The 15,876-nt window shown below is 40.6% G+C and overlaps 1 protein-coding gene across 2 annotated transcripts in view; it reads right to left on the reverse strand.

Moving 5' to 3' along the window:
- Positions 1–15,876, reverse strand: part of NRIP1 (nuclear receptor interacting protein 1) — a 70,798-nt gene that overhangs the window by 9,739 nt on the left and 45,183 nt on the right. For both annotated transcript variants that reach the window (XM_026051639.1, XM_026051638.1), the window contains exon 3: positions 10,969–11,017. The gene's annotated coding sequence lies outside the window, so the exon portion shown is untranslated. The remainder of the gene's footprint in view (positions 1–10,968; positions 11,018–15,876) is intronic.

Raw genomic sequence — 15,876 nt, forward strand, 5'->3', positions numbered from 1 at the left:
ATAAAAATGCAATGAAGTCATCTGTCAAGAACTGAAATTATGTCTCAAAAACCCCTAAAAATCCACACCTTTCTTGTGACAGGAAGCCAGGTATCAAATATCAAAGTGTGCTTTTCCAGTGAGTTTTGAACCCAGTACACTCTCTATATCAGCCTTAGCTGATCTAAGACATGCTCATATGGAAACATCAACAGCTCTGGAAATTAAGTGTGCAGCTGGTAATAGTCATTTAACAACTTTTTTTTTCTATAGCACATAGATGTTACCAGAGAACATCCCAGGAGCCATGAAAGTGTTCTTAACTATTTTTGCTATTACATAAGATTCCAGAAATTACCAGAACTGAGTAACCGAGCAAAGAAAAAAAGAAAGTAAAAAACCAAGGTAGAGATGAACAGAGAAGCCCTTCAGCAATTCAGCTCCTACAGCACAGAAAAAAAACCTGATACAATCTTGGTGCAATGAAACTCTATTTGTCATCCTCTAGTATCTGTGAATGCCTAGACCTAAAAAGCATATTTAACTACTATAATAAAAGAAATTGATAAATTAGATTGCTGAGAAAGCATATCAGATTTAACTACTGCATACATACTATCGGTTGTTGCCTCATCTCTAGAGAGTTTTGTATCCTAACAATTAAATAAATGCTCCTTTCCCAGCAGCTCTTCTCCATACCTGCATGAACACACACAGATTATAGCTAATAGAGTCAAGTTTACTTAGCCAAAAGCAACACAAGCAGACTGGGGAGATGTTCCCACAGCAGAGTGTACAGTGGGAATGAGACCTCCTCTTTTTCAAAAGGGCTTGGGAAGAAACAGTGATCACAGGGAAGAGAGTATTAGCAAGTACCCTGAACAAAAAAAAAAAAAAAAAAGTTTATGTCCAAAATATTAATACTGTTTTTCCAACTTAGTGTTAAGAGTTGGCATGTTTGCAAAGTACAGATATCCTTGGCAATCACAAGCATTTTATTAGAATGGCCGTAATAAACTTAAAAGATGCTCTAGTTACCAAAAAGTATTAATGTTGCAATGCACATATGTAAGAAGAGGTTCTATGTCTTCCATAGGTTTTATTCAAGATTATACAGAAGCTCTTGTGTAAACAATTCAGGCATTCATTCTAGACATCAGCAATGGCTGGAAGATCCCACACATGAGCACCTACTGAAACAGATGGTATCCAAATTAGATACTGTTAGAATGAGTTATCTAGTTAGATGCACACACACATATATATACATGGAGCATCYTTCTTAATTGCATTCCAGAGTTCTTTTCTGACACAATTAAACTCTTTTATTTCTTTATGATTTATTTTTAAAATGGAGATGAATCAAAATATGAATTCGTAGTGCTAGAAATAAAACCAGTGCATGAAATTAAGTTTTAAGTATTTTTAATAAACAGTTTCCAAATAATTAAAATCTACTGTAAGACTTCACAAAGGTCTCTCACTGGCTCACCACCTTCCCACTCTTTTATTCCCAATTGTAGYGGCTAGATCCYACCACATCAACCAGTAGTTTAGTCRGTCATTTTAATTATTATAGATTTGAGAAATACTGTGCAGTGATTATAGCACCAGTATGGGATCCAGGAGGCCAATTACCCGCTGTGCTGCAGACAGGCTGACTTCTGTTTTTACTTTTCTGTATATGCCACATTCCCAAGTGGAGCAATAATAGCTGCAAACTTCTGAGAGATAATTGTGGATAAATATATTAAAGACTCCAAGTTGCCCAACTGCTTCAGTAACAGCACTGAGGTAGAACCTAAAACAGATTTTTCAATGATTCCCTGTCCTTATAGCTGTCTACAGTGAAAGACTGCAGAGCACAATGAAATTAAGCTCTACAAAAGAATTCCTAGATGCCCTGGAAATGGCTGCACAATCTTTCAGCAAACTAAACGTGAGTACAGAAAATGAGAGTAGCTGTCCCAGAATGATTTATTTTGCTATTAAACTCAATTTGTGCTTCTTTGATTCTGGCAGGCAGGCAGGACGCATTCAGAACAGAGGGGTAAGTGTGTTAGTCAACTCTTTTTACTCAGGTTCTTAAAACAGGCCTGATTCAACAGCCCGCTGAAGCACAGCCAGGGAGCTGCAGAAACGTGCAGGTACTTGAGCAGCACTTAAGCACATGCTTTAGGAGAATCAAGCATTTAAGTGCTTTGCTAAATCCATGCTCTGTGTCGGAAATCTATTGAGATGAATTGAGCAGCTGAGACCTCTTCACAGTTTTGCTTCAGGCTGTCAAGACATTTTGAAGGTTCCCTTCACAAATGAAATCCGAAAACAAAGRAAAGTGACCAGACTGTGGAGCAATACTTAGCAATAAGTGAACTCTCCTACAGTTACACGTCTAAAGAACTTGGGACTCAAGAGGTCTTCTTTAAAATAAGTTAATAAATATAAAATTCATTCCTTCCTACAGTCATAAGATGTTGCTTGGAGAAGGCAAAGCTAAGCTTCTTCCTAGGAGAGTGACATCTAATTCTCTCATTCATCAGGCTCAGTGTCTGACTCCAGAGGACATTTCAAACAGGGCAAGGAGAGCCTGTTACTTTTAGAAGGGCCTCCCACAGGGAATCACATTGCAGCAAAGGGGAGCCCCTGCTGCTGCTGCTGCTACCMCTATCAGGATTCCCAAGGGGCTCCCATGGCCTCCACCCTGTGAGGGATCAGGAACCCCCATGCCGGGCATGGGGGCGATTCCTCCCTGCTGATGCCATCCTGCTGCCGGACACCCAATCCTCATCCACTCTAAATATCCCCTCTGGGTAAGGCCAGGGTAGCAAGGGCAGCAGTTCAATGGCTCTGGTAAATGAAGAGGAAAGGTCTTTTCCCTAAGGCCAGGACAGGTTTTCTCACCTGGTGTTTGGGGGCAAAAGGTAGAAGAGACCAAAACCAACTCAAACCTTCTGATGGTTTTAGCTGTATAGACAGCAGAGTCTTGAAAAATACTGCAGAAAAAAAATCCATTAATGGTTGACACCAGCTCAAGAAGAGAGGCCAAATCAACCGTTTGGATCAAATCCAGGTTAGAGAACGCTCCTGGCTACATAAAAGTGAGATGGACACAGAACCAACAGCACAGCAGACAGAAGATTTTTTTTTCTGCTAAGATATGGCAGACTATAGGACTGTACAACCAAGCAAAAAAAAAAAAAAAAGGCCATTTAGATTTATGTGGGCCTTTGTTTTAAGGACTGTTGCATTAAATGTAAATGCAGGAGACTGTCCATGTAATGCAGGAGACTGTCCATGCATGCTCCCTGTCTGGCCTGCAAAGGGGGAGCCAGACATCTAATCTTGGTGCTCTCCGTCCCCTGCCTTCACAAGGGATTCTCCCGGCACTGGAATCCGTGACTCACCCAGGCCAGGCCGTACCAGCTTTGGGACGATGTGTAATTTATCACGGGGGAATATAATACTCCCTGCTGTCTGTTCCAATGAGGTGAGGAAATGTCAGAAAGATTTCTGTGTTTAAGCAGATGCCCTTTCAGGGAGGTGACCAAGCAGAGGGGGTGCTGTGGGTGCATGAGGAGAGYGCTGAGGGCCCAACTCCTCACACTGGGAGGCCCTTTGGAGGCCTCACATGAAAGACCTAATGTCTGAACAGCACCGGCTACATGACAGGCTTTAACCAAAGGCCAGGGCAGAGCTTTATGAGAAGGAGCGTGTTTAACCCTGGTCCAGGTCTCTGCCAGGACAGCGAGCAAGGGCAGCCCGCGAACGGTGCTCCTTGGCTGGTGCCTGCCGCGGCCTGCGGCACAGGCCAGAGCCAAGGCAGCCGGGGCACCGCCGCAGGCCCGGCCTGGCCGCGCAGCCGGGAAGCCCCCGAGGCGGCCTGTGGAAATCCCACCCAGGGCAGGTTACGATGCAGCTCTGCAGACAAGCGGTTCACACAAACTGCCGTCAGTTCCTCTGCGCAGACCCACCCACAGGTGGTGTTTGTTCCCAAATACCCCTGGAGGACGGCTCTGTTCAGTGCTGCAACCGTACTGCAAGGATCAGCTTTAAGTGTGCTCATCCAGCAGGTTCTGCTAGGGAGAGTTCAACCAWCTTAGAAACAGGTGGACCTTCTCTGCCAACTCTGCCAGTTCTAGCACAAAAGGAAACAAATTTTCAAGCCACAAATTCCACCTGTGAAGGAAATTAGTATTTGACACCTAAAATCTCCCCTACAAGTGACGACTCACTGATCTGCTGTAGCAACAGAATGGGTGAAGGAGGGAGAGGGCAAGACAGAGCAGTGACCCCTGCCCCAACCCCCCTCAGAAAGAGCAGGATCTTTGGTAGCGTGGTGGTCAAAGACCAGAAATACAAGGAGCATGAGGACCTTCCTTAATCGAGCCTTCTTATTCAAGGAGCCAAGGGCAAATAAGCTCAAAAATACATGCCAAGATCTTTTTTCTTCCCCCCCCCCACCCCATTTGGGTGGTGGAAAACAAGCAAATTCTAATAACATAATAGACTGGTAGGTACAAAGAAGTGAAGAGTGGATGCATCTTTCCAACATTTGCAAACCACTTACATTAAAATAGTCAAAGCAAAAAGTGTACAAACAGATTTCCATTCCCTCCAAAACCCGGAGGAAAATAAATAAAGAAAGAAAATCACTGACTAAGCATTTAACTGTATGTCAGCTCCTCAGGAATGGAACCTGATTAAAATACAGTGAAGAAATCAATGTTCTCCTCACAACAGTCATTTTTCTGAGTTATGATCAATACATGCAGATAATGCATTTCCACACAACTCTGACCTTCTACTTGTTGGACAGATCTAAAGATATGGCCAAATCTCCACAGCACTTCAATAAAACTGTGTATTTCTCAGTAGTACCGCGGGTGTTGCTGGATTTTAACTTTATAGGTTCAGTGACCTGTCATATGGGAAATAATTTCATGTTATTTTAACCAGGATTTGGTTGCACAAAGGCAAAGCTACAGCACAGCACTAACTAAGATAAACAACTTCTATTGACCAGTTGTGCTCTACTACCTACTGTCTCATGATTAGTTTTGAATTTGAGTCACTTACTTTCAACAGAACAAGTTTCAACTAACAGAAGGCAAAAGCAGATTAATTCCATAGCCCCGTAAAGTGTAGAATGACGCAGTCCTATAAAATACACAGTGATATGTGGGGGAGGGAGAGGAAACTGTTTTAATGATCCAGACAATTGATTGGGTTTTAGCTAGAGGGAGGACAATATAAGTCTCCATTTCRGGGGACATAAGCCTATTTCAGATCAGGTTTCAAAAGCCTAAGGACATAAAAAGACTCTCATAATTTCACTTAAGTAGGAAAGGAAAAATCCACATTAGCAAGAAGACTCTACTAGTTGATTAACAATGACAAACTGTGKTTTTTTTTGTTTTGTTTTGTTTCCAAAACAGCAATTAAATTAGTAGCAAGTAAAATTAAAAATGTGCCATTAGCAAAGCATGGGAGAAAAAACTAACAACACTCAGTAAAGTTCAACAACTTACCATTGTACTACAATTAATCTAAAAGCATTCACAACATAAGTGCCCAAGAAAAAAATTAAAAGTCTTCTAAAGTTATACAGGTATATACAACCAAGAAGGAATTAGTTGGTTAATAATAGTCTCAAACACTAGGAATCGGGCTGCAGCTCAACTTGAGCCATAAGTCAAATGGGAATGACTAAAATACTGACTTAATGGAAAAAAATAAAGACAAGACTTATTCTATATTCACTGCCACAAAGTCATGATGGTAGGAACAGTGGATGGCTGGGAGAAAGAAGTATTTAACTACCCTAAACGCTCAAGACAAGGACACACACTTTGAAGTAATTTCTCAAATTTTATGTTGATAAAGATGACAAGCATTTTAAGCAGAAAGATGATATGCTGTCACAAAGTTGTGGAAAACAGCTCTTACTAATATGTTTTATATCTGTCTTTCATGAATGCTGCACGAACAAAATAATTGCAAAATAGCAAGAAAAAGCTATTTATCATTATTGCTTGTTCCATTAGTGTCAAGTAAGTTGAAACAGGTACTCATAGCCATTTAGAAACTATATAAAACAAAACATCACAGATGTGCTATTGATCTCTGAAGAAAGTATGCAATTTTCTACACAGAAGAACGCTGCCCCAAATTGAAGGACCTATTAAAAATAAGTCGCATTCCATATTGCCGCCACAAAAGCATTAACTAATTTAGGGTCATCTTCCATATTGTCCACCCAACTAAGAATTTCACCAAGTCTTTACAAGTGTAAGTTATACAAAACACACTTAAAGTATGTGTCCGTGCTACCGTATGTCCAAAATTAAGCTCATAYCCAAGATCTCTGGTAAGCAGAAGCGTTACCAGTGGAACAGCCTAAAGGGCTTAAGGCCCATGGAGTCCCACCCCTATCTGGAAACAGTATCGGCTGATGATGAGGTCTCTATTAATAAACAAAACAATAAACTAGCTCAGAAGCCACACGTTTAAGCACATTTAAGAACGTGGTTCCACAGGAATTTTCATCTCATTTATGAGTAAAGATGCTGCCAAAAAGTGCAGCCTTGACTTCCTCTGCCATTCTTTGGCTGCTTGCTCTGGCCACCCTCCTTGTATCAACACTATTACTTGCACAGAAAGGACCTAAGCAGCAAGTAGGACTGAGGACCTGATCACAGCAAAAATAAAAATAAAGATGTTGACAGGCTGTTTTCATCTAGATCGGAAAGCAGAGCWGTCCTCCATGTGGAAAGGCATGCCTGGAGTGATTGTGGTGGTGAAGGATAGAGCAGGGCCTATTCCTTGCACTGCCAAACTGCACTTGCCAAATTGTCAGATTAAAGAAGCAGGAGCATCGCTACCTGTGAGGTTCTCTCACTAAGAGGAGACTCCACCGCTAGGCAAAATGTCTATACGGAATTTAAGAGTTCATCATAAAAGGTCCCCCTCTAGAAAAGGCATCTTTAAATACAACTAACAAAAAAAAAAAAAAAAAAATCTGCCACTGTGTACAAGCCCTCTGCAATCTCAGAAAAAGATATTCATAAACAGAATGATTATTCAAATTTTAACTTTTATACTAGACCGAGGCATCCAATGAAGCTGTAGTATAAATCCTATTAAACTGAACTTGGTTTGTGCATCCCTAAAATAGAATTGACATACAAACACAAGGTCAAAGTCACAGATCAGCAAGAAAGATTACGAAGAGGACTGATGTAAGTACTGGCATTTGATCAGAGCTCCTGTTTTTTTAGTACACTTACCAGAAAATCTCAGAAAATGTATTTTCTTCAAACTGGTATGCTACACTTTTTAGTATTCCCCACCTGTAAAACTGGCTGGTCTGTGCTTATTTAACAGAGATACTAGGCAATCTATCAAGTCAACTAAACAACTGTCATGGTAAAAAGAGAAAAAATAGGGGAGAGTGGGGGAGAAAACACTTTTTCTGATCATTTTCATTCTACTCCACTGTCTGTCGATATATATTAAATCACAAATCCAAAAGGAGAACCCACTGACAAGTATAGGACATGACACAGCAAGACCACTGCTGCAGAATCAGGACCTCTGTTTGTAACTTCATCGACTCCAAGTTATTTACCTTAATATAGCAATTGTATATTTGGAAGTGCATATCCAAACACAACACACACTCATCTATCCTAATTACCTGTATGCATAGCATATATTTCTCAATTAAAAAGGAACTCTTAATACAAGGTCTGTGCAGAACACAATCAAACTAACCTCTTCTGTAATCATGACAACATTAACGTCCTAGAAAGCTTCTTTAATGCTGAACACTGAGTTAAGCGAGCAGATTAAAACACAGCAGCAACAGTTGAAAGACTCATTAAAACTCAACTGCTGAAAATAGTTAGCAATGAAAGTCATTTACTGATCTATGCATCCATCCACCCACTGATACATTCTCAGAGCTTTAAACACATGCTGAAGAATATTTAGCTTTAGGTCACATCCACCAGACATACTTCTGACACTTAAAAAGGACAAAGAAAAGATGTCTTGAGCAGCACAGCATCCTGTGACATTCATACACATAACCCCTTCACAAAGTTTGGATGCTGAGTAAAATATCTAGTCACTTGAAGATCAGTATAGCTTATACTCTGAACCCCCACTTCGAACATGAGCACAGCTCTGATGTTGGTCTAGACATGACTGGGGGCTTTATATTTAGATAAAGAGCTGCCTCTATAAATAGGTGCGTTCAAGTGGGTATAAAGCTTTTACTGCAACTCATTTGGGGTGACCTGCATAATTCACTTGTACGTGGGCATCTCATACATTGCCAAAAAAATCTTTATGTTATCACACACCCGTCTGTGGCTTCTTTTGTCTGCATTTCAGCATTTGCTCAGATTTATTTCCTTTTAATTTTTGTATAGGTATTAGGCTTGTGACACAAGAGCTGTTGGACTGCGTTGCCTCAGTTACTTATGAAGAGGCTTTAAAGAAAAATCACAGAATCACAAAAAAAGGACAAAAAAAATTTTTTTTTTTTTTTTTTTTAAAAAAAGCTCCTCCTTGAAAACATCCTTCAAATGAATTAAGCTGTAACCCTCTTAAGCTATAGCATCACCTGAGTTACTGAAGCCTGATACAAATCACTCCCGAAGCCTGTGATGAGAACTTCTCAGTGTAACCGTATAGGTGTTGCTGGCTGTGATACTGATTCATGGTGTCTTAAAGCAGTCACTGGTTTAAGATCAAATTGAGTAAGGTTTAGATCTCAGGGCAATATAATTGTGTACTTCTTTRGTTCCTGCTTTTCTGGAAGAAAAAGCAGAGATATTTGTGGTGGGATTTCTCTCTTGCCTACTCTGTAAAAGGCTGAAAAAGTTTCTCACTTGAAAAGTTAGAAATAAATAAATATGGTAATGATTATGATTTAAGATACAAAAACATCAGAGATTCATTCAAYGGCTGCTAACAAATCTGCAGCTTACTGAGATGCTGGAATTAAACATCCACACTAGTATTTCACAGCTAAGCATGTTCAAAGAAGTGTCTTAGCTTATAAGCACTACAGTTACCCAGCCCTTCAAACTCAAACAATCTTGAGTTCAATAACTGGACTAAATGTTCTTTTTTTTTCTTTTTTTAAATGAGCTATATTGCAGTGAAAAATTGTTATTCCAGTATCACATTAGGACTTCTCTCATGCTTATACAATAACATTTTTTTCTTTAATAACCACAACCAACCAACCTTTAGTAAAACAGATTATCAGTAGTTGGTGTGTTTTATTTTGTTAAATTCAGAGATTTACACTATTCATACCTCTACAAGAACAAAGAGGTCGTACTAGTTCTGAATTCTGGATCAAATCCATGCTCTTCAAGTCACAGGGACATCCCAAGCTGCTATTAAAAGGTCGTGAAGGTTTGAATCTCCTTCTGACCGTGACACCTTAAGCAATATCTAAAACACAATTCTAATTTAGTTTTCTGTAGAAAATATGTACAAATTGGTGCACAAGGGAAACATGAAACTTCATGCAACATGTATTAGCAGGGCAGAATCAGGTACATGKTAAATGAACATCTCTTGAAAAGGAGTAATAGAACACTAGCCAAAGAGTCTTGACGGGTCACGTTGGAGCTCTAAAGATTAATGCAGACTTGTGAACTTCCAAMATTTGAACACTCCTCCTGTGGAATCCGGCAGTGCAGGATTTCTTTTTTCAAGTAATGCCGAAAGACTCATTATCCTATCTTGCCTGTGCCTCAAGTTGTGCAATGCACACCAACCATGGCAGGTGATGTAGCTTTACACAAAYTGGAAATTCTGATAATGACTCACCATCTAAGAAAATCAGATAGCAGTTAAAACAAAAGAATCAGGGCTAGGTGAACYCCCTTTTATAAATGCTATGAAAGCGTTTTTGGAAAAAACAAACRCGTATTTCAAGACTGTAACTATTGTTATGGCCTGTTTGTTTAATATCTACTGATAGAATACAGAAAGAAAGTTGCCGTAAGATAGAAGAGTTCTTATCTCAAGAATCCTGTAGAGAAATGAAGACAACTATACCCAGTCASCCTAAACTATAAAGTCATCATCTAATAGCTATTAGAGCATAACCACAACTCTGCCAAATTATCTCATCAGACTAGACGTTACTTGCAGTTTCACCGGTCATTGCAGAGATCTGAGCATGGCTGAGAAGTCACAATCCACGTCTCCAGTGTTACATAAAGACCCCTTCCCATGGTGTATCCAAAAGAGGCTTTTCCCAGCTTAATAAACCACTGATAAGCAGCTCCAGTGTCCTCTGAATAGGTGTATGATCAGTGTRTATCAGGCAATGTCAATGATCTGAGCATAAGGTTTATAGGCTGCATGGTTTCTTGCTAGACTGTTATTTTCTTGTTTCTTCACTTCTTAGGTTCTTTATGAGAATTCAGTCTTGAAGCTAAAGGAGGTACCTGTCCAACCTCTGTTGCTAAATTCAGTCACTGAACGATGTCAGAGAACTCCACTGAAGATGGCATAGAAACCTACAGAAACCGATACAAYTGTCAGAAGGGAAGCACAATGGATGGCAAACATACAAGCCAAACATGGCAAGAAAAGATGATTGGGGAAAAAAATAAATAAAAGGAGAAAACGTCRGTCTTCTCAGAAAACCCTTTCCTGAAATAATTAAGCATACATTTGCCAAGCAGAGACCAGAGGTTCTGGAGGGCAGGTGATGGTATCTCTAGCTGACGAGGCTACTTTTAGCAGATTGCTAACTTGGTTCCCCAGCTAGCTGTGTCAGGAGAAAGGAATCAAAGACTACATGGGCACGAGTTAAACCATCATCTGACTCAGAATTTTTATAAAGGATAAGGACCAAAGCTGGTGTGAATTAGATTCAGTTACCACTCAACTCCTGTGGTAAAAAAAGGACACGGTGACAAATTTCCTCCCAAGTTCAAGGGCAGAAGCTCCTACCTTGAAAGCGTCAATGCTGGAACTTTGCGAATCCGCTTTTCACTCCACTCTGCCAAAAATAAACACATTTTAATGAGCATGTTGAAATCGATGATGGAAAACAATTTTATTTCCACTGCAACAGGAAAGACATTCTCTTAATTCCGTATTAGCTCATGAAAGGAAACCAGTCTCATTTCTTTAGAAGGTGTCAACAGAGTGGACCAAAATAGACTTTTTCCTCCACAGATATACCTGCGGTCAGGTTGTGACAATATCAGAGCAGTACTACTCTGCATCAGCGCTGAGGAAGCTGATAATGTCTCAGGAAGAAGGGGATTGGTCCCTTTGGCTTGTTCACACTATCAAGGTTGTCACAAAAACTTGTCATCTGGAGATTATTTTCATGCTGACACTCCTGCCATCTACCTACCCACCACGACTTAAAGACTCAACGTGACATTGCTTGCTGCTTTTCGGAAATCTGATTTTTCTTCTCCCGGTGTTGTACTGAGTAGTTACTCTCACTTAGGCTTCTGTCAGCTCCCTACTTCCGCAGTAAACGCTTCTCTATCATCATCAATATCCAATGACCTTCCGGAGCTGCACCAAACACAGCTGTCCCTGTAATCCTCCTCTCTCACAAGAAATTCCGTTGTGCTTCTGCAGTGCTCYCCACACCAAGACCGCGACACTCCTGGTGCTATTTCGTGCTCTCCTCGAACCGTAAATCATCACATCAAAAACTAATCCGAGAGCACCAAAATACCAGCACCACAAACCRTGGAGTGAAATACAACCTATAGACATTGCCTGCTTTTCCTCACAGATTCCCACCCTACTATTATCCCCTTCCCTCATCATACTCCATAAATAAAGCTCGGAATAAATACATCCGTACCTGTGAGATGATGACCATATATGTAAAATGAACTGGGCTGGACAACGGTTACATGAAGCCCTAGAGCAACACTGGCCTGCACAATGAGTATGTTTTAACTCTTCTTAAAAATAAAAATTAAACAATAACGTAGCAGTAGAGTTACACATGCTTGTGATTTATACYACGGCTTTCATGTGGTACTTTTATTACACAGGATTGGTGGAGCAGGGGAGTGCAATGGAGTAATACACAGTAAAAAAGAATCAACATAACACACAGATCAATGTTATGGAAAAAAATGGTTAAAAAGGGTTAAAAATACAGTATAAAAGGCTGCTACTTTTCTGGATCTGTGGCAATTAGAAGTTTCATGAATCCTTTCCTTTCCCTACCTGGTACAGTGAAGATATCCCTACCATATCACAGTCTATTTTCAGTTGGGAGCGCAGATGGAGGTCAGACCAGGAGGGGAAAGGAAATACGTTCCCTACGAAAACTTAYTTGCTGAGTGACTTTTTCAGAGTATGTCTAGCATGACATGAAGATCTCCAACTCTACAGATCTYCCAAACCYGCCTGGATGCCGCCCTGTGCCCCGTGCTCTGGGTGTCCCTGTTGGAGCAGGGGGATTGGGCTAGATGATCCCTAGAGGTCCCTTCCAGCCTCAACCATCCTGTGATTCTGGGATGGCGACAAATGGTGCTAAGCACCATGAACAAGGGCATTTCTGAGGAGGAACTTGAAGGTGGAAAAGGTAGAAGTCTCATTCTAGGGAGCTGGAATCATCAAGCCAGACCTTGTTCAGAGAAACAAAGGAAACTTTCTACGACATAGTCTTATTGAATTAACTTTTGGTGCTAAGAACAGAAGACAATTTTGCAAGAACTCCACTTTTCTGAACACACTTTCTAGTCCTAATCATCAAACTAAGAGAGTTTGACACACTGAATTCAACTCTAATTTCAATTTTCTTGCAAAGTTGAACCTGAGTTTCTCTCAAAGTCACTTAGGTATCTCTCACCTACATCACATGATGCACAGCTTCAACCATGGCTCTTCTGAAGGTGAACCGTTTACTTATCAATAACCTACTGGGAGGTGTATTCCACTYGCCTTCTTTATCTTCTGCCAGGTTTATGCGAACAAGTCTATCCGGCCTTAACATTTGCTGGGAAATACTGCATGGAATAATTATTATTGTAAGACACCTTACATTCCCATGAATTCAGAGTTCAACTCCAAAATGCCTACAAACTAAGAGAAGATACAGGGAAAACTAGCCAGAAAAAGTGATTTGTAGGGAAAAGGCAGGTTTAATATAAAAAAGTTRCAATAGCAGGAGAAGGCAGAAAGACTAATCAGTCTACATAGGAAACTGTGTCAAGTCCTAAACAATAAGAACACAAACACAATTATGTAGAATGCTACACTCTAAAAAAAACGAAACACCTCAATTCATTAAAACAAAGCCATTGGCAAAATGAACCATAGTTCCGTAAAAAAGTTGGATACATTACTTGACCATGGCAAAAGGTATTTGCACTGAACTGCAATAAACACCATGTTACTATGCACTGGGTGGGCAAGCACAATCTTCAAGTTTGCCTTAGTTATACTTTGATCTTGGTCAAGAGAACAAGGACTGGAGGAGCTAGAACATCTTTAACTCTACAGTTCACCGTTCAGAAAAGAGGAGGAATAAAACCCAAGAACAATAACAAAATCACTAAGTCATTCTGCACTCTTGAGATCAAAAARCTCCAAATGCATTTTCTCAAAAAGGTTCCAAAACAAGTATTGAAAATTTCAGGAGACAAAACAGTTCTTGCAAATTCACTTCTACAGAAGACTTGAGCACAAATTAAGAGCAGCCTCATGTTTGCTAATACATCTGAGTGTAACGTGTTACTGAAAATGCATCTCATCAATTTTTATTCACCTTCAAAGACCTTATATTAGCAGCAAAAGGATACTTTCCAAGAGCAAGCACAATCCATGTTCCTCATAAGCTATTAATCAAGAGAAATGTAGTAGTATTTATGACTACTCTCCTAACGCTCATCCAAAACACTGGACCGACCACTAAAAATTCTCTTTTAAAATATTTTTTTCCCTGCTTGACTAGCAGATTAGATCACTAGTTTAATTTTTGAATAGTAAAGTTGATCCATCCACTCTAAAATTCAAACTGGACTGCGCTCCTCATGACTAGCTGAAGGCTACAGAAGTCTCTTGACAGAGTAACCTCAAGAACCTTGGAGACCAGAAGAAACACTCTTGGAAGCACAGAGCTGTTGATAGGAAGAATGTTTCTCCTCCCTTGACCATTCAGTGAAATGTAATCATTGCAAGAATCCACATCTGACGATATACTGAGCGGCATCGATATATCTGAACTCCCCTTCCACAAAGTTATTTTGCTTTTCAAAAAAAATCAAAAAAGTCCTGAGTTAAAAAACAACGCAGAACCTCTGAAGTTGACTGAATATCCTGAGCRTTCGTCAATGCAACACACAGCCACAAACACCTCCCCTCCTCATAAAGCTTGATGCCCTCYCGCACCAAACTGCGGATATGAAGAAATATTTTTGACTGAAAATGGGATTTTCATAGACTAGTTCACTGTATGAATCTGTRAAAGAAAAAGAAAATCCCAAGCTGTTTTAGTCTCCAGAATTCAGTTATTTACTTTGTTACTTATACATAAAGCCAGATCTGCTATAGAAAAAAAAAAAATCACTAACGACAAGAGTCACTTCTGTTACCCAAGATCTCTTTGGATTTAACAACTAACTATCTGATGTTAGGCAGCTGCTGTGCATTGCTCACTAACCACAGCAATTTCCYTCCGAACCTGTTCACCAGAACCTCTCATGGTACCTGTTGCACGGGTCTAAGCCACACTGGAGGCTGCTGGGCACTACTGGAACAGCAGGAAGAAGGTTGCTCTGCCACTGAACAAAACACCAGCAAATTAACATCAGGAAAGTCGTCCTTCCAGGAGCCCTGCGACTTACCCCCCTTTACAGGCGAGTAACTGAGAGCACGGAGTAGGAGTGAGTGACTTGCTCACAGTCACACAAACTCCATACGCCTGGTAGAAATGGAATGAGCATTTTGAGAGGCTCAGTTTGGCATTTCAGTGAACCGATATTCTGCCTCTCCAATGGGAGAAGAAACAAAACAACAGTTGATTACAATAACCCAAAAACACARACACCAAAAGAATCACTAAAAGAAACTTAACAAACATGTTTACTGTGGTGTGCATCTTCCAAAATAACAAAACTAACTAATGCTGCAATTGCTGCATGARGACACCTGTATCAAGAATATACTGGCTGCAATGATACTCTCTAGGAAAACAACCACATCAGTACTGGACTTGAAAGATGAACGATGGCTCTAGGGCCAAAGGTGTCATTCCACCAAGCTCTGCTATTTCTCAGAGATGCTCCATGCTGAAACCATTTGGCCAATGAGGTGGCCAAAGCCCAYGTAATTTATGGGAGCTGGGAGGAGGCGGCACAGCAGCGGCAGAATTTTGGAGCCAAGCATTGGAGCAGTCCTCATGCACTGATCCCCATCCACTGCCCATGTTCCATCTCACTCCTGGCCAAGCGTAGCAAGGCTCTTTTTGTTCAAAAGCAAGGGTGTTTCATGCTAAAGTGTGAACGAATGTAAGTGCTTCTGGATCCCTCCTGGTCATCCTCAGGAAAATGACAAGCACCCTCYAATGCATTCGGCAACAACTTAGACTGCTCGGATGGTCTAGAAACAGGTTGGGCCTCCATTCATTTGTATCCAAGCATATAAGGAAGACTCCAGCGGTCCGGGGTWGAAGATGAACGGCCAGGGAATGGGGACTGAACCTTAAGTGCCAAGTAAATGCCAAGAGATGACTCTTCTACAAGGGTGCCAAACTGTGCAGCTTTTCTTACCCATGTCCTGCTTCTGGAACACCCCGAGTTGAACCAAGCTTGACCAAAGATCCTGTGGAAATCGCACCAGTAAAAAGAACAGGCCTTTCAAATACAAGATTGCTTT

The sequence above is a fragment of the Nothoprocta perdicaria genome, unplaced genomic scaffold (genome assembly GCF_003342845.1).
Source record: "Nothoprocta perdicaria isolate Ctin4 unplaced genomic scaffold, notPer1 scaffold_78, whole genome shotgun sequence".
NCBI classification, from domain to species: domain Eukaryota; kingdom Metazoa; phylum Chordata; class Aves; order Tinamiformes; family Tinamidae; genus Nothoprocta; species Nothoprocta perdicaria.